Here is a 20394-nt window from a genome sequence, read left to right as displayed (position 1 = left end):
TGTGAATGTACTAGAAAACCACTAAATTATACACTTTAAAAGGGTGAATTTTATGGTATGTGAATTATATCTCAATAAACCCACTATTTAAAAAAGTCAATGTGCTTATTTTTCAAATACACAGATGATATTTCCCTTTGAATAAAAAGGACAAGATGTTTTAAATGATTTTCTCAAGGCAGGAAGAATAGAGGACTCTAGCCTTACTGATCCAATACTAATTCAAGGCTAATGGGCACAGAGTTTGTATTTGGGGTGCTGAAAATTTTCTGGAATGCGATGATGATGATGGTTGTGTAGCCTTGTGACTATACTGAACTCCAGTAAAGTGTACACTTTAAAATGATGAATTTTATGGTATATGAATGGTTAAATCTCAGCTTTTAAAAAGTGAAATAAAAAGTTAGGTACAGATGCTCCTCAGCTTATGATGAGGTTATATCCCAATAAACCCATCAAAAGTTGAAAATATCCTGTCAAAAATGCATATAATACCCCAATAAACCCATTGTAAAGTCATAAAATTATTAAGTCAAGCCATCATTAAGTCAGGGGCTGTCTGTATATTTACATAAAAATTTATATACATGAATGTTCATAACAGCATTATTTATAATAGACTCCAGACAACCCAAATGTCTATCAACTGATGAAAGAATAAGGTGTGAGATACTCATACAATGGAAAATTGCTCGGCAGTAAAAAGGAATGAAATACTGATACATGCTACGACAAGGATGAACCTTGAAAACATGCTAAGAGAAAGAAATATAATGGCCCAAAAGACTACGTTATATTACACCATTTATGTGAAATGTCTAGAATAGTCAAATTTGTAGAGATAGAAAGTAAATTAAACAGCTTTATTGAGCTCTGGGTTGCTCTGGGTGAAGAGAAAAATGGGGAATGACTATTTGGTAGGGGCTCCTTTTAGAGGTGATGAAAATGTTCTCAAGTTCAGCAGTGATGATAATTCACCTTGTAAATATAATAAAAATCATTGAATTGTCCACTTTATTTATTTATTTATTTAGACAGAGTCTTTCTCTGTTGCCCAGGCTGGAGTGCAGTGGCATAATCTCAGCTCACGTAACCTCCACCTCCCAGGTTCAAGTGGTTCTCCTGCTTCAGCCCTCCTTGTGAGTGGCTGGAATTACAGTTATGTGCCACCATGCCTGGCTAATTTTTGTATTTTTATTAAAGACAAGGTTTCCCCATGTTGACCAAGTGGGTCTTGAACTCCTGACCTCAGGTGATCCGCCTGCCTTGGCCTCTCAGAGTGCTGGGATTACAGGTGTGAGCCACTGCACCCAGCCAAATTGTCCTCTTTAAATGGGTGAATTATATGGTATGTGAATTACTTCTCAATAAAGCTGTTTAAAAATGAAAAAAATTACTGACAAATAGATAAAAAATGTTGAGACACAGGTTGAAGAGAGACAAATGGATGGTGGAAGATGGCCTCTGCTAATATGATGTAAAAAAAGAAATCCTTGATCTTTGAGGAATTGCTACACTGTCTTCCACAATGATCTAGAACCAGAAATACCATTTGATCCTGCAATCCCATTACTGGGTATATATCCAAAGGAATATAAATCTTTCTATTATAAAGACACATGTGTGCCTATGTTCACTGCAGCACTATGCACAATGGCAAAGACATGGAATCAACCTAATGCCCATCAATGATAGACTGTATAAAGAAAATGTGGTACATATACACCACGGAATATTATACAGCCAAAAAGGAATGAGATCATGTCCTTTACAGGGGCATGGATGGAGCTGGAAGCCATTGTCCTCAGCAAACTAACACAGGAATAGAAAACCAAACACTGCATGTTCCCACTTATAAGTGGGAGCTGAACAATGAGAACACATGGACACAGGGAGGGGAACGACACACACTGGGGCCTGTCAGTGGGGTGGCAGGACAGAGAGCATCAGGATCAATAGCTAATGCATGTGGGGCTTAATACCTAGGTGATGGGTTGACAGGTGCAGCAAACCACCATGACACACGTTTACCTGTGTAATAAACCTGTACGTCCTGCACATGTAGCCCAGAACTTAAAACAAAATTAAATTAAATTTACAAAAAGAAAAAAAAAGCCCTCTTTTTTCTTCCCAAGCTTTTCTCAATTATAGCCAGCATTTACCTATTTCTTGAATCTATAATGATTCCTTTAACACTTTTCTAGATCTTGAGTTATTTGTTCAAATTATTTGTCTCCTCTCCAAGACTCATTGTTCTGTACTTGTACACATTGCAAATACTATGCTTACTTGCAGAGTTTATGAAATTGCATGCATTTTTTGCTCAATGTTACGATGTATTATGTTACAATGAAGAGTCTAATGCCATCTTTAAATGCTTACTTTTGCCTTGTACCCTTTTAAAAATATAAAAGTGCTAGATTAAGCATTCATGCCAGTTACCACAATTGTTGATTCTGCCAGAAGAGCATTCACCAGTAGGCACTGGTTCTTGTTACCTAACTCCTTCCCTGTGAAAATTATGTCTCCCTAGTAACTAGGTTGTTTTGGCCATTGTTTTGATTTTAACAGCCCTGGGAGTGGAATCTTGTCAAATGTTTTAAATTATAGCACTTCCGAATTCATTCAACAAACATTGATTGACTACCTACTATTGGCCAGATACTGTTTTGTTGTTTTTTTAAATCAACGTTAAAGAACTCTAGCTGGTTAATTGAGCATGATTTTTCTCTTAAAGATACCAGTAACAGCAATTCAAAGATGTGAATGGGATTAATTCAGGGAGGGCTGTTGCTTCTGACAGACAAGTCAGTCTACCTGTTGTTGAATGACATGCAGAAAAGAACTTTGGTAAGAAGAAAGTGATTTGAGTAAATTTTTTTTGAATTTACAGAATGTTTTTGTTTTTCAGTATTTAAATGACATTTGATATTAAATCCTTACAAGAACGTTGGGAGTCGGGCTGGGCAACCCTTTCCCCATGATTCTTCTGTGTATGAGGACATGGAAGTCAGGGAGGTTAGCTGATGTGCTTGCTCAGAGGTGCACAGGAACCCAGAAAGTCCATCTTATTTCATCTTACCCTCTAGGTAAAACATCTAGGATCAAACAAGACTGATAATACAGTCTCCTAACCTTTTCCAAACTATTTTAATCAAACTTGATTCTAATGTGAAGTTGTCTTTAATAAGGAAAGAATCCCACTTAGCTATTCGCTCAGCGAGGTCTGGGATTCTTTCTAATCTCTATATGTCAGCATATAATTTGAGCAAGGTTAAAAAGAAAACTAAACCTTTCCTCAATATCTGGAGATGGTGGAGTCTGTCTATTTGTCTGTAAGAGATAAAAAGGTAAAGTGTACCCCTGTTTTGGTGAGGAAAGTTCAGAAACAACTGTGTTTTGTTTATGAAAACTTCGGAATACTTATCTTTGGCTAAATATCAAATATAAAAAATCCATAAAAAGTTATCCTATGATAATTTTTGCTGGCCTCACGTTATGGCCCATGCCTATAATCCCAGAACTTTAGGAGGCTGAGGCAGGAGGATCACTTGAGGTCAGGAGTTCGAGATCAGCCTGGCCAACATGGTGAAATCCCATCTTTGCTAAAAATACAAAAATTAGCTGGACATGGTGGCATGCTCCTGTAATCCCAGATATTTGGGAAGGTGAGGCAAGAGAATCGCTTGAACCCAGGAGGCAAAGATTACAGTGAGCTGTGATTGCATTACCATATTCCAGCCTGGGCGACAGAGCAATACTGTCTCAAAAAAAAAATTGATAATTTTTGTAAAATTATACATAGTAAAAATAAAAGGATCAGATTTTCCATCTGTTGCAAAAATTTTATAGCCTTAAATATTGTGCAAATGCATGGTGGCTCATGCCTGTAATCCCAGCACTTTGGGAGGCCGAGGCAGGTGGATCACCTGAGGTCAGGAGTTTGAGACCAGCCTGGTCAACGTGACAAAACTTTGTCTCTACTAAAAATATAAAAATTAGCCAGGCATGGTGGCAGGCACCTGTAATCCCAGCTACTTGGGAGGCTGAGGCAGGAGAATCACTTGAACCCCGGAGGCAGAGGTTGCAGTGATCTGACATCATGCTACTGCACTCCAGCCTGGGCTACAAGAGTGAGACTCCATCTCAAAAACAAAAACAAAAACAAATTAATTAAAAAATGTATATTGCCCAAATGTGTATAAATGCTGTATTTGGAGTCATTTTCGTAATAATTTCTCATTTTTATTGAGTACTCATTGTTTTCCGAGAACTATTAGAAATTGTAAGTATTAACTTATTTAATCTCACACACTGTGAGGTGAACTCCATATAACATAACATAACATAACATAACATAACGTAACATAACATAATGTGGTATGACATGGTATGATGTGACATAACATACCCCCATCTTATAGATTAGGAAACTGAGGCACAGAGTGAATTAGTTTCTTTTTTTTGTTTTGTTTTGTTTTTTTTGAGATGGAGTCTTACTCTGTTGCCCAGGATGGAGTGCAATGGTGCGATCTCAGCTCACTGCAACCTCCACCTCCTGGGTTCAAGTGATTCTCCTGCCTCAGCCTCCCGAGTAGCTGGGATTACAGGTGCCCGCCACCATGCCCAGCTAATTTTTGTATTTTTAGTAGAGACAGGGTTTCGCCAGGTTGGCCAGGCTGGTCTTGAACTCCAACCTCAGATGATGCACCCGCCTCACTCTCCCAAAGTGCTGGGATTACAGGCGTGAGTCACCATGCCTGGCTGAGAATCAGTTTCTTGATCAAAGTGTTTTTTAAGGAATAAGGGCAAGATTTGAACCCATGCATTTAAGCACTATCCTCTTCTATCTTAGGTTAATGCTCTTGTGCTAAGCAAGGTTCTATCTGAGTCCCTTCAGAATTCATAGGTTGAAATCCCAACCTCCAAGGTGATGGTATTAGGAGGTGAGGCCTTTGAGAAGTGATTAGGTCATGAGGGTGGAGCCCTAGCGTATGGCATTAGTGCCCTTATAAAAGAGACCTTAGAAAACTCACTTACCCTTTCCACCATATGAGGTCACAGCAAGAAGACAGCTGTCTGCAAACCAGAAGAGGTCCCTCACCACACACCAGGGTCTCACTCCATTGCCCAAGCTGGGTGCAGTGGTGTGATCTCGGCTTACTGCAGCCTCAACCTCCCTGGGTTCAGGTGATCCTCCCACCTCAGCCTCCCAAGTAGCTGGGACCACAGGCACATACCACCATGCCCAGCTAATTTTTGTATTTTTTGTAGAGATGTGTTTTCACCAGGTTGCTCAGGCTGGTCTCAAACTCCTGGTCTCAAGTGATCCTTCCGCCTCAGCCTCCCAAAGTGCTGGGATTACAGGCATGAGCCATGTGCCTGGCCGGATCTGCTGGTATCTTAATCTTGGACTTCACAGCCTCTAGAACTGTGAGAAACAGATGCCTGTAGTTTTAGCCACCCAGTCTATGGTATTGTTATAGCAGCCCAAATAGACTAAGACATGTTCTTAGTTCAGATACCAGCAGCTCTCCCACATTTATCAAAAGCAAGTAGTGAGTTCACCAACACTAGGGCCTTGGGCAAAGTTTGAAGTCTTTATTTAACATCTTTCCATTTCCCTGTACATATCTGTCATCCCCTTCTTTTGTCTCTGTCCACCATTTTCCCTCCTCTCATGGGCTGTGGCTCTGGTGTCTGGGGCTCCTAAGACCTATCATGGAACTCCATCCAGGGCAGCCCTTCTGTCTAACTGACCTGTTCCTTCTTTTTTCCGAATCTAAACTGCCTCCACTGTGCCCCAGCTATTCTGAGATAAGCTCAGTCGTATTTTATGTCTAAATAGAAACCTGTTGATTAGGCCAGAGCACAAAATCTGGCCAGGATTTGAGGGTGAATGAGAACAATGACTTCTAAGGTAGCTTGCCTTTTGCCTGATTCCAACCCAGCAAACAATGTAGGGAATAGACAAGACATCAAGAATGCAAAGGAGTGGCCATGACTATCCATTACCTTCCCAGTTCCCTATGTAGTGAAATTCAGTGGAACTTCCTAACTACAGTGAAACAATGCTAGGTTAGAAGAGCTGGAGATGTGGGTTCACTGCCTTTAGTATGCACAGTAGAGAAAGGAGGCACATCATAACCTGTCAGGGAATGCCTGCTTCTCCACAGTTACTTAACACTATGTTCTTATGTTCTTAGTTTTTGGGTCCACAGAAGAATTTACCATAAAGCTAATAACATTTCAGCTTCAGGACTCCTCACTTCCCCAGGCCTTTTTGAGTGGTGGCAGTTGCTTGGAGTTGTAAGTTATTCCAGGTGAGGAGGGGAAGCCAGCAGGCAATTAGAAAACAGAACTGTATAGGCATTTCTGTTAAATTTCCTGGAGTCCTCAGAAGAAAGAGACTTACTGATTTCTTTTCTCATTCTAAATTAACAATCAGTTTCATGCCTAATTTATATTTGTGGTTTAATTTATTTATGTATTGATTTTTTTGAAGTGGCTCGTAACTGCATATGCACCAGGCCCCACTCCTGAGGTCCACCTGCCCCTTATTATCCTAGCTGGATTACAAAGAAATATAATTTGTTGGAAAAAGATTTGGGGGCTAGCAGTCTGTGCTGCATATTCTGTTTGCCCCTCCAGACCTACTCTCCACCCTTCTCTCCCTGGTCTGTAGCCCAGGTGGTTACTCTCTGTGGATGCTTCCCTGGCTCCCTTGCTATCACTTGGAGTCCATCAGTGAGATCATCTGCAGGGGATGGGAGGACTGGAGAAGAGTGTTGATTTCTCTGACAATGGATTGGCAGCAGGGTGGGCCTCATGTGTATGCAAACTGTGGAGTCAGTAGGACCCCTTCTTAAGAAGGGCCCTGTACTTGGTTTAATGCTTTTCTTTCACTGTCTTAAAATTCTTAATTTTATTTTTTTTAAAAAATTTCAACTGTTATTTTAGATTTAGGGGGTACACATACAGGTTCATTATAAGGGTATATTGCGTGATGCTGAGGTACGTCATTTTATCTTTGAATGTGTGTTTTGTAAGTGAAATCAAAGGGAAAGTGGAGCATATATGTGAACAGAGGGGTTACATGCAATATATGTGTCTGCAATTTCCAGTTGCTCTGCTTGAATATAGTATTTACGGCGTCCCCATGATCATAGAATTCCTATGTACCCATACACTACATATAGGAATTCAGGGAGACTCAAAGCAAGTACAAGGTACAACTGACAAAACCCTGAGATGTCATGCTTTCTATTTCAACCACAACTTGCTTAAAATTCAGACAAAAGGCAATGCAATTTGAGAAACACATACAACCAAGGAGCCTCATCATATCATTTCTTACTCATGTTACTTCTGTTACTTCCTAACCACTTACACTAAAAATGATGTCATAGAAGGAAAGGGGAAGACAGGGCAAGCCATAGTTCCTTTTCCTTTCAGTCCTTCCTTCCTCATCCGTAAGCTGAAAGTAGAGTATTGGAATACTGTATGAGTATAAGAAAGTGAAATGAAACACTCAAGTTAGTTTTGTGCACTATTTCCACTGTTTCAGTAGGAACAAAATATGTATATATGTACAAACTATGAAATATAAGTGTATAATTTTCATGATTCTTTATGAGAGTTAAATGCCCTTATAATGGCATTTAAAATTGGCATTGCACAAGATAAATGGTAAAATTCAGGCTAATAATTTAAAATTGTAATGTTTTCTCTTTTTAAAAAATTTTTTCCGCCAGCAGTTTCAATGTTTTCTTTATTTAGAATAGTGTTAGATACAAAATTTTAGAAACATGACAAGTTGAGGAACGAGAAAGAGACTGCAGAAGGAAAGCAAAACTTTATACTTTAGTACCTTTACCACACTTTTTTCTTGCTTTTTTTCAACTTGCACTGGGCTGCTCAAATTATGTAGTGGGCTTTGGTTAATAGTGACACTGTCTTCCACCGAAGTCCACAATTCCTGATGGGTGGCCCTGTCCTGCAACTACAGGTCTCCCTGGGCTCCAGGGATTGCCCCTTTTTCCTTTGTTCTTCAAGCCTACTCCTGGTAGCACTCCATACTGTGCTACCCTGAGGGTAGGTGGGGCATGGGGGGCGTCACCAGAGAAGGGAAGTAGATTTCACCTTCCCCTGTTATTTTCCTTTAACCTCTGTCCACATTTGTGTAAGTCATTCTTTCTTTAGTCTTTCTTTTATACTCTTCTGTTTGTTTGTATATATTTTATTATGGACAATTTCAAACATAAATAGAGAATAGTATAACGGATGTCCACGTACCCAGTATCTAGCTTCAACAATAATTCTTTTACCCCTTTGGAGTGTGCCATTTGCTTCCTGCTGGGATCTTGGCTGATAGAAGGCCTTCTTATGCGTTTTGGCTATTCATCATACCCCCATCTTCAACAGGGAGCAGCAACTGGACAGCTTGTTTCTAAAAAGAAATTGATGAACATTGACCCACAGATTAAAATGGCAGAGGTAGCCTTAAACATATTCCCTGCCTGGTCAGTGAAGCTTGGTTCCCTAACTTCCTCCTGGGCATCTAAGCTCATCTCAAACTATGCTTTGTTTTGTATACAAAGCTACAAAAAGAGGGATGCTTGGTACCCTCTAAAGTAAGTGAATCACATTAATCAACAGCATTTATTCCCACCAATTGATAAATGCTTTATCTTTTCACTTGTAGGAGAAAAGGAAACATGTAGGAAGAATTATTTTTTGTGTGTGAGGAGGTCCTCTTTGTGAGAGGAATGATCACATGGTCATAGATCAGCAACATATTTGTCTTCCTCAATTTCATGAAAATAATTTTGTCATTGATGAGATTTGCTAGTAAAGCAGAAAGGTCATATCTACAAGGATAGATTCACTTTTAGTATGAGACCCTCACCACTTGTCTCATCAAAAATAATCATTTCGGGTTTAGTCTTTTTCCTAGTAAACATAATAAAAGTAATATACTATTCTATAAATAGGCATTTGGAATTAGTCTCTTTTTCATCATATCCCATCAAGGATACCACAGAATTGTCCAAATCAATAGGAAAATAGAGAAGGAAGGGGTTGGGGAAAGAACTAATATTTTTTTATTTGAGACGGAGTCTTGCTTTGTCACCCAGGCTGGAGTGCAGTGGCCCGATCTTGGCTCACTGCAACCTCCATCTCCTGGGTTGAAGCAAGTCGCCTGCCTCAGCCTCCTGAGTAGCTGGAATTACAGGCATGCACCACCACGCCTGGCTAATTTTTTTGTATTTTTAGTAGAGACAGGGTTTCACCATATTGGCCAGGCTGGTCTCAAACTCCTGACTTTGTGATCCTCCCACCTTGGCCTCCCAAAGTGCTGGGATTACAGGCATGAGCCACCTTGCTTGGCCAGAACTAATATTTATTGAATGCCTTTTTTGTGTTATAAATATTTATTGTCAATTTAATCCTCACAGTAATCCTAGGAGGTAGATGTTATTATTCCTGCATTATAGAGGAAGAAGGTGAAGCTCAAGGAGGTTAAATTGCTCCAAAGTCTACAGCTACATGATAATTACAACAACCACTATTTATGTTTTGCAGAGCTTGACCTTATGCAAAGCACTTTAGATACATTAGGAAATTTTATCCTCCGTAGTAAATCACATTATGTCCATAATACAGATGAGGTGAGTGAAGCATCTTGTCCAGGGGCACGTAGATATTAACTGGCAGTGTCAGAATTCTGAGTCAATTCTGTCTGACTCAAATCCTTGCTATTCTCACTTCCCTCTGCTGGTTCCCAAGGGAGATGAGTACAATTTCTGTTACAATTTCTTTTTCCGTCTTGAACTTCTCTTCCCTTTTGCCAATGTTCATTCAATCATTCTGATCTTTCTCTTTGATAAAGGACACAAAAGCAAATGTGAGTAGACAGCTCCTTTGTCATCATATTACATTGTACAGTCAATGTCAACAGTGGGCCTGTTCTTTCTTTGATTGTTTTCTTGTCTAATGTTTAATTTTCTCTGTTCATTGTCTCCAGATATTTTCACACTTGCAGTCCTAAAATATCTTAAAAAGTAACTTAAGAAGTCCTTAAAATATCTCAAAAAGTAATATGCTCTTCACTATATTTTAAAATTGATGTATAAAATTTTTATCATGGGTAAAAGAGTTGTATATACATACACATAATAATTTCTGATATAACTAAAGACATTTAAAAAATAAATGGTCACATTATTAGTTGATATCTGTACAGTGAGATCTAAATAGTATAGCAATTTGGTGCCTTATCCTGCTCTCCAATTTATTTTTTATTGTATATATTTATGGTATATAGCATGATGTTTGCACATACATATATCCAGTGAAATGATTACTACAGTCAAACAAATTAACATATCCATCACCTTCCATAGTTACCTTTCGCGTGTGTCTGTTTGTTTGTATGTGTGTTGTGTGCCTGATAGGAGCACCTAAATTCAACTCTTAACAAATTCTCAGTGTATAATATTAAGTATAGCCCTCAGGCTATCCATTATATACTTTTAAAATATACATCATAAAGTTCTTTACCTGCCGGACATTTCTTTTGTTTATTTACTCGTTGGAATTATATTTCCATTCCACTTCCTATTATTTTTTCTACTTTAAAGAATTTCATAAGTACATACTTCTCTACAACAAAAATATGTAAAAAAATGGAAATAATTTAAAATTTCCTGTGACTATTCAATTCTGTTAGAAAATTCTACATGATTTCTTAAAACAACATAAATATATTACAAATATTGATTGGTAATTACTAAACATAAAATGTAAGACTGCATTGGAATTGCAGTTCTTACTGAGATGGGTAGTATTTTCCCCCCATATACCCATGGTAAATATACCAGGAATAGCATCAGTGCTATGATTTGGTTGCTATAGGTGCTGAGAAGCTTTTCAACTAAATAAGTAAATGGGAATGAGAGTTTCATTATGGCAATGGGGCTCAGTTCTTTGAATTCTTCTTCAGTTACATACCAAAAATTACATGGTAATCTGTCATCAAGATGGTTTTTAGTGATCTCTCCTCTGTGGACTTGATTAGATGTCTTTCACTTTGGTGAAAAGCAGATAATTAGAATCCATCTAACTTGCAACAGGATTAATTATCCCATTACTGCAATCATTTTTTCCCCTTTCTTGAGTGTTCTAGAGGTTTTTGCACCTGAGAAAATGCATTCGTAGGCTTGGGATGAGTGTGAGGTATGCCTTTCTATATTATCAAGTGATAAAAGCAAGATGATTGGGCAGGGGAGATAGGAAAGGAGAACAGCCCGATGACTTGACCACAGGACAAGCTTATCAGAAAACATATTCCTTTGAAACAATCCATGCCCACTTACCCCTTAGGAAGACTCTACATACCTTCCCTCCGCTGCCTGAAGACTGCTGATCTGTAGGCTTCACTCACTTGGTGCTATAGCACCTTGGCACTGTAGATAAATGTTGAGGCTGATCTCCTACATTGTCCTGTGGAATGACATTTTTTCTACTCCCATTTTTAGCACATATTTTCTTAAACTTTCAACTCTTTCAAAAGCTTCTTTAGTTAGCCTTGTGTGGTGATGTGTGCCTATAGTCCCAGCTACGATGGAAGCTGAGGCAGGAATGATCACTTGAGTCTAGAAGGTCGAGGCTACAGTAAGCCATGATAATGTTACTGCACTCCAGCCTGGGTAACAGAGTGAGACCCTGTCTCAAGAAATCAAGTAAAATAAAATAAAATAAAATAAAATAAAATAAAATAAAAATAAAGTTTCTTTGGGGCACTGTAAATAAAACAGCAACATTTGTGCACAGATGTTTTATAATCCTGGCCAATTCATTTTAAAAAAAGAAATAAAAAGAGAAAGAAATAAGGAGAGAAAGGATGAAGAAGAAAGAAAAAGAAAGACCATAAGGAGTAAAGAAAGAAAGAAAGAAAGATCACAAATACTCTTGAAGATAGAGAGGAGATTTTAAGTTACAAAAGGCTGATTCTGTATGGAGGGGCTGCACATGGTATATCAGGCATGTGGGGATTCAGTTTTCTCTTTCCACGCGTATACAGACATTGACTGGTTACCTCTGTTTCTTGCTTCCCTCAGCAAGAGTACCCCCCAGCTCATCCCCAATTATCTGACTTTTGTGACTGAGCCCATGTCAGCTCCATGAACAAGACCTGATTGTTAACCTAGGCCAATCAGTATATCCCATACTCCTGGCTATAGGAATTGATTGGTTCAATTAAGCAAATAGTCCAGTCGCAGAGATTATGCTTATGCTTCTGTGGAGAAAGAAAGCATACAAGCATTACATATATCCGTTATTGGCAGAGATGTTTTCTTTGCCGCTGGACATGAATGTGGAGATATAGCACCAGAAGCCTCTGGTAGCCATCTTGCAACCATAAAGGCAAAAGTGTCTTAAATTTTTTTTTGTTTTAAATTTGTGTGGGTACATAGTAGGTATATATATTTATAGGATACTTGAGATGTTTTGATATAGGCATACAATGTGAAACAAGCATATCGTGGAGAATGGGGTATGCATCCTTTCAAGCATTTATCCTTTTAGTTACAAATAGTCCAATTACATTATCTAAGTGATCCAACGCTATTGGTTTCTACTACGATTTTTTTTTTTTCCATCTTGAGCTTCTCAGCATTCCTGGCAGGACCAAGAAAGAAAGAAACTGCATGCCAGTCATGGTCATTTGACCAAATCAACCTCTATCTGATCCAGATAAGTCCCCAAATACTCTGTTATGTGAACCAATGAAATTTCCTTATTGTTTTTCAGTTTTAATGGGATTTCAGTGACTTGCAGAAAGAATGATAAATTATGTAAAAAGTAATAATATAGTCACTCACTGTAATCAGAATATCTCTGCATTTAGTTTTACTCTTTTTTTTTTTTTCTGCACATATTGGGATTCACAGACACATGTTTTGACGAAAGCATACCATTGCTTAAAAACAATGAAAAGCCACAGATCTAAAAAGAAAACAGAAAAGAAAAGCTATAGACCTAGATCTTGATTCATGTCAGGAAAGATACTGTTGTTTATGGGGGTCAATATACAGCACCCTTCTTTTCTCTACCTCATCTCCAAAGCCACTGAGATCTAGATCAAAATGTGAGTATTCTTCTGATGGAGCTGCTGTAGTCATGGTGAGCTTCCTAATACTTCAGACCTAGCTGGACTTTCTCACCCAGCCACAGGCAGCACTGAGCCAGCACAGGCCTGTTCTTGGGAAACTAATGATAAGGGTGCATAAACAAATGAAGACTCCATAGACAGGCTGACTTTTAAGAGAAGAGAGAAAGGAGGGGCATGGCTACAGTACCAGTGTCTTATCTCAGCCAGTATGTCAATCCTCTTACCCAGAATGAGATAAGAATAGGCAGGCGCTGAGAGTCAAGAAAGCAAATGTACAAAAATATGTAAAGAGAATTGTGGCAAATACTAGAAAGGAAACAAACAAGGCCTTGTGAGAAAATAACTGGGCAGGGCTGTTTTAAAAGAGGTAGCCCGGCAAGGCTCTATGAGAGGACATTTAAACTGAAGCCCGAAGCATGAAAAGGAAACTGTCATTCAAATGGGGGAGGATATTAGAGACAGGAGAGCATTCCAGGTTGAAAGATCTGGCAGATACAAAGTCCCCAGGGTGAGGATGAGTATAGGTTGGTGGTGCACAAGGTGAAGGCTTTAGGCAAGGCTGAACCATGCCTTAAGTGGGGATCAGGTGTTTGGATTTTGTTCCAAGTGCAATGGGGAGTTGTTGAACCATCAAACAGGAGAGTGACATAAACTGATACATGGTTTCAAAAGATACCTTTGGCTGTTCTGAAAATGAGCTGGGCAGGTTTCAGAGCAGAGACAGGGAGGTCAGTTGGGAGAATATTGTAGTAGCCCAGATAAGAGATAGTGTTCTAAAGCAGTGGCAGTGGACATACACAGAGGGTAATGGGTCTGAGACATAATTTGGAGCTAGGCTAGACACAGTTTGCTGATGGATTAAATACAGTTGACTAATGAGTGCCTAAATTTTTTTCCTAGAGCAAAAACATATACTATTTCCTCCCTCCCTTCCTTTCTTCCTTTATTCTTTCTGCAAATAAAATATACAGGAGGCCATTGGTTTGGACTAAACTCCTGTACTAAACCCAGCAGACCAAACCAAATGGAGTTCCTCATGCTGAAGTTCCAAGCCACCAAGCTGAAATTAAGCTGTTTATCTGAACTTCAGAGAAATCAGGGGAAAGAGAGATAATAGCCAAATTCCCAAACAGGCCAGTTTTAGCCAGCATGATAAAGAAGTCACTCCTGCTTTAACCTTTACAAAGAAAGTAACTTTGAAATGACCAATCCACTTTTTGTTCTCAGTTTCTGTTTCTTCAGCCTATAAAGTCAATCTCTTCTGCTCAGCTCCTCGGAATACTGATTCTATTTTGTAGGGATTGCCTGATTCTGGAATCACAAATAAAAGCCAATTAGATCTTTAAACTAAACTTGTGATTTTGTTTTTGACCCTTCCTTCTTTCCTCTTTTTCTTCTTTCTTTCTCTTCCTCTTTTATTCTTCTTTGCCTTATTCTTTTTTTTTGTATAAGAAGAGTACATCAATATTTCATGTACAGACACGTTAAGTTTGAGATATATAGTTGAGATTCAACTATAAGGATAAGAGATTCTGGAGTTTAAAGGAAATGTTTAGTTTGGATATATATATTTGGGAATTATCAGCAATTACATGGCATTTAAAGCCACAGGAATAATTGAGAGCATCTAGGGAGAGGGTAAACAAACAGAAGAGGTTCAAGTAATCAGAAGATCCCCAACATTTTGAAGTCTACTAGAAGCAAAGGAGCTAGAAAGGAAATTGAAAATGCATAGCCAGTTGGGTAGATGGAAAACTAGAATATAGCCTCATGGAAGTCAAGGGAAGAGCACTTTAAAGCAGGGGGTGGCCAATTGCATCATATGCACAACAAGAACACTGTAAAATGAAGACAGAAAGATCTCTTGCATTTTGTCCCATGGAAGTCTTAGGTTGCCCTTAACAAGAACAATTTCAGTAGGGGAAAGAAAGATATTCATAAAGAGTTGAGGAATGAATGGGACGGGGAAAGGACGGTCTCATCAACAAATACTTTTAGGATATTTTGATATCCATTGCAGAAGAAAAAAATTAGACCCTTATCTCACACCATATACAAAAATCAACTCAAAATGGATTGAAGATTAAACATAAGACCTGAAAATGTAAGACTGCTAGAAGAAAACGTAGGGAGTTAGCTCCATGACATTGGTTTGGGCAATTACTTTTTGGATATGACCCCCAAAGTACAAGCAACAAAAGTGAAAATGAACAAATGGGATTACATCAAACTAAAAACCTTTTGCACAGCAAAGGAAACAATCAACAGCATGAAAAGACAACCTATGTAATGGGAGAAAATATTTTCAAACCATACATCAGCTAAGGGGTTAATATTCAAAATACATAAGGAACTCAAAAACTTATTAGAAAGAAAAAAAACCCTCTATTTAAAAAATGGGCAAAGGACCTGAATAGGCATTTCTCAAAAGAGGACATACAAATGGTCAACAGGTATATAGGGGAAAAAAAGCTCAACATCACTAATCATTAGAGAAATGCAAATGAAAACCACAGTAACATATGACCTCACAACTATTAGAATAGCTATTATAAAAACAACAAACGATAACAAGTGTTGGTGAGGATGTGGAGAAAAGAGAACCCTAGCACACTGTTTGTGGGAATGTAAATTAGCACAGCCATTATGGAAAACAGCATGGACGTTCCTCTTAAAAATAAAACTGTCGGCCGGGCGCGGTGGCTCAAGCCTGTAATCCTAGCACTTTGGGAGGCCGAGACGGGCGGATCACGAGGTCAGGAGATAGAGACCATCCTGGCTAACACGGTGAAACCCCGTCTCTACTAAAAAAAAATACAAAAAACTAGCCGGGCAAGGTGGCGGGCGCCTGTAGTCCCAGCTACTCGGGAGGCTGAGGCAGGAGAATGGCGTGAACCCGGGAGGCGGAGCTTGTAGTGAGCTGAGATCCCGCCACTGCGCTCCAGCCTGGGCGACAGAGCGAGACTCCGTCTCAAAATAAATAAATAAATAAATAAATAAATAAATAAATAAATAAAAACTGCCATATGACCCAGCAATTCCTTCTGGGTACATATACAAAGGAAATGAAATCAGTATGTAGAAGAGATATCTGCATTCTCATGATCACTGCAGCACTATTCACAATAGCCAAGATATGGAATCAACCTGTGTTCATCAATGAATGAATGGATAAAATAAATGTGGTATATATACACAATGAAAAACTATTCAGCCTTAATAAAGAAGGAAATCCTCTCATTTATGACAACATGGATGAACCTGGAGAACATTATGTTAAGTACAGTAAGACAGGCACAGAGAGGAATGCCGTATGACCTCACTCATGTATAGAATCTGAAAATTTCAACTTATGGAAGCAGAGAGTAGAATGGTGGTTACCGAGGGTTGGGGAGGGAGAGAGGTTGGGGAGTTGTTGATCAAAGGACACAAAACCTGAGTTATATACGAAGAATAAGTTAAAGAGATCTATTGTATAGTATGGTGACTACAGTTAATAACAATGTACTGCATACTCGAACGTTGCTAAGAGTAGATTGTAAGTACTCTCACCACAAAAAAAGTGAGATAATGCATATGTTAATTTACTTTATTTAGCCATTCCACAAAATATACATATTTCAAAACATCATGCTGTACACTAAAATTTTTAAAAAATCATTAAAGCACCCAAAAAGTCTATAAAATAAAAATAAATAAACAATAATTTAAATGAAGAATAACAATGAATGGGAGGTGAAGAAATGGAAACAGAACTCTAGAAAACTTTTTTTGATAGATTTTACTGTGAAGGGGGAGTAGAAAAGCTGTAAATAGAAGGAAATGCTGGGCCAAAGGAGGTGTTTGTGTGTTTGTTTGTTTGTTTAAAGATGGGAGATTCTATGGCTGTCTGTTCGCTGATGGATCTAGTAAGGTGGGATGTAGTGACATGCAGGAGAGAAAAGGGTAAAGCAAAGCAGTGAGGTCTTGGAGGAGAAGGGAGGAAATAGTCCAAAGCACGAAGATTGAGACTGAAAATTGAGAGTGAAGGCTGTCCTTCACCTAACTGGAGAGAAAAAGAAGGTAGAAGCAGAAATGAGGCTGGGCATGGTGGCTCATGCCTGTAATCCCAGCACTTTGGGAGGCTCAGACAGGAGGATAACTTGAGGCTAGGAGTTCAAGACCAGCCTGGGCAACATTAACAAGACCGCATCTCTACAAACAAATTAAAAATTAGCCAGGCATAGCTGAGTAGCTGGAGCTACAGGCATGCACCATCTGTGTGCCACCTGGTCTACAGATGGCGCACACCTATAGTCCCAGCTATTTAAGAGACTGAGGCAGGAGGATCACTGCGGTTTGAGACCGCGGTGAGCCATGATCGCATCACTGCACTCCAGCCTGGGCCACAGAGCGAGCCCCGTCTCAAAAAAATAAAAAGAAGGCCAGGCACGGTGACTCATGCCTGTAATCCCAGCACTTTGGGAGGCCAAGGCGGGCAGATCACCTGAGGTCAGGAGTTTGAGAACAGCCTGGCCAACATGGTGAAACCCCATCTCTACTAAAATACAAAAATTAGCTGAGTGTGGTGGTGTGTGCTTGTAATCCCAGCTACTCAGGAGGCTGAGGCAGGAGAACTGCTTGAACTGGGAGGCAGGGGTTGCAGTGAGATGAGATCACGCCACTGCACTCCAGCCTGGGCGACAGAGTAAGACTTCGTCTCCAAAAAATAAAATAAAATAAAATAAAATAAAATAAAATAAAATAAAACGAACCAGACATGAGCAGGCAAAGAAGATGAGTGAGGTTCCATCTGATTTTCTATTTTCTTACTGCTACCCAAGGCCTAGGATAGAGTAATATAGCTATATCACCCTCAATAATTACAGTGTCTTATAATTATATTTTAAATGCTGCCATGTGTAAATCAAAATATGACTTAATTGGTAATGTTATAAAACTTTCCATAGGTATAAATTTACAAAGAATAACAACTTTCTTGGTTAGAGCATGTGTGTGATTTTTTCAATATAAGTACAGTCTAATTGACCACATTTAGAATTAAGTATGAGAACCAAGAGTATTCTATGATTATGATTATAGATATAATTACTGACAGTTGAGATTTGCTTGCTTGAGTAGACCAGATAATTAAGCTATCATGTTAAATAGGCCTAGGATCAAACCTATACAGAGCTGAGGGCTTTGCAAAGAGAAAAATTTCCATGGCTGGAGAACTGCATTCTTAACCTGGGCCAGGTATTTCAAAAATATGCTGTTTTGGTCATGAGGGAATACAGGGAGGGAGGAGAGTGGGTGGGGACAGAAATGTTACAGATGACTTTGTGCAAACTCATCACCACTGTAGGAAAAATAACACAAAACCACGACCCAGTCAGTAACATTATCTTAGGCCTATAGAGAACTGGCACACTTTTTGGCTGACTGTCATCCTCAATAATTTATCTTGTAGTTACACCATGTGTTTCCTTAAGAAAACTCAAAGAGCCCTATACAAGTTATTTCATTGTCTCTGTAAGATTCTGAAGCTAAAAGCAGAAGGGAAGTTGTCTAGACCAATGCTAGTCAATAGAAATATTACTCAAGCCACACATGTAATTTAACATGTTCTAGAAGTTACTTTTCTTTTTTTTTTGAGACAGTTTCCCTCTGCTGTCCAGGCTGAAGTGCACTGATGTAATCATGGCTCACTGTAGCCTTGACCTCTTGGGCTCAAGCAATCCTTCCCACCTCTGCCTCCCAAAGTGGTGGGACTACAGGCGTGTGCCATCATGCCCGGCTAATTTTTGTATTTTTTGTATAGACAGAGTCTCACCATGTTGCTCTGGCTGGTCCCAAACTCTGGACTTAAGTGATCCTCCTGCTTGGCCTCCCAAAGTGTTGGAGTTACGGACATGAGCCACCATACGCTGCCTTAAAAGCTACATTTTTTAAGACATAAAAAGCAACAGATGAAATTAAGATGAATACTATATTTAATTTAACTCACCACATCTAAACTATTATCATTTCACCGTAATGAATATAAACAATTGTTCATGAAATCTGTTACATTCTTTTGTTTGTACTAAGTCTTTGGGTTTTTTTTTTTTTCAGCTTTTATTTTTAGATTTAGGGGGTACAGTACTAAGTACTTGGAAATCTAGTGTGCATTTTACACTTCCAGCAAACCTCAATTCAGACAGGCCACATTTCACATGCTCAGTAGCCACATGACAGCACAATTCTAGAGAATAAAAGAAAGGGTGACGGTCACAAAACCTGAAGTCTGGGCTCTATTGCAAGCTAACATACTGTGAGTCACAGTTTGTCACTGGCCTGCTTAAAATCCTCCATGGGTTTCCTGTCACACCTATCACAATAGCTAACATCTTACCTGTAAGGCTGCACATGGAACAGCCCCTGCCTTCCTTACTGATTTCGTAGCCTGCTAATTTCCCCCTCATTCTGTCCCCATCCTAGGCCTTCTCCTTTGCTGAGTCCAGTTCATTCCTGTGTCAGGTTGGTGGCGCTTCCTCCTTCTTCAGCCTCAAATACATCTTCTCGTGGCTCAAACTGTGACTTAATTCATTCTTTTTGCTGAAAAGTCATCTTATAAAGCCTTGCCTATGATCAGAAATAGCTCCTTCGCTAGCCACTCTCCAGCTACTTACCCTGCTTTCTTAATGTTTAATTAATTAACTTTTGAGATGAAGGCTTGCTCTGTCTCATAGGCTGGAGTGCAGTGGCGTGATTACAGCACACTGCAACCTCTGCCTCCCAGGTTCAAGCAATTCTCCTGACTCAGCTTCCTGAGTAGCTGGGACTACAGGCACATATCACCATGCCTGGCTAATTTTTGTATTTTTAGTAGAGATGAGGTTTCATCTTGTTGGCAAGGCTGATCTCGAACTCCTGACCTCAAGTGATCTGCCCTCCTTGGCCTCCCAAAGTGCTTGGATTATAGGCATGAGCCACTATATACATATATATATAAACATATATATATACACACATATATATATATATTTAATTTGAGACAGGATCTTACTCTGTCGCCCAGGCCAGAGTGCAGTGGTAGGATCACAGCTCATTACAGCCTCAACCTACCGTGCGCAAGAGATCCTTCTGTCCCTGACCCCAGTAAATGGGACTACAGGCATGTGCCACCATGACTGGCTAATTTTTAATTTTTTATAGAGACAAGGTCTTGCTATATTGCCCAGGTGGGTCTTGAA

General features: G+C 39.2%; 1 protein-coding gene and 1 long non-coding RNA gene across 3 annotated transcripts in view; one reads left to right on the top strand and one right to left on the bottom strand.

The window, feature by feature from the left end:
- LOC114676990 (uncharacterized) overlaps positions 1 to 19779 on the bottom strand; it is a 28573-nt gene extending 8794 nt beyond the window's left edge. Inside the window, exons 1-3 of the long non-coding RNA XR_013415929.1 lie at positions 19554 to 19779; positions 18993 to 19098; positions 8296 to 8449 (exon numbers count right to left, since the gene is read on the bottom strand). This is a non-coding gene — a long non-coding RNA (uncharacterized LOC114676990). The remainder of the gene's footprint in view (positions 1 to 8295; positions 8450 to 18992; positions 19099 to 19553) is intronic.
- CDK14 (cyclin dependent kinase 14) overlaps positions 1 to 20394 on the top strand; it is a 727116-nt gene that overhangs the window by 95256 nt on the left and 611466 nt on the right. The gene's annotated exons all lie outside the window — the stretch shown is intronic.

Source organism: Macaca mulatta, chromosome 3 (genome assembly GCF_049350105.2).
Source record: "Macaca mulatta isolate MMU2019108-1 chromosome 3, T2T-MMU8v2.0, whole genome shotgun sequence".
Lineage (NCBI taxonomy): Eukaryota > Metazoa > Chordata > Mammalia > Primates > Cercopithecidae > Macaca > Macaca mulatta.
The sequence above is the reverse complement of the archived record's forward strand: the minus strand, read 5'-3'. Positions and strand labels throughout refer to the sequence as shown.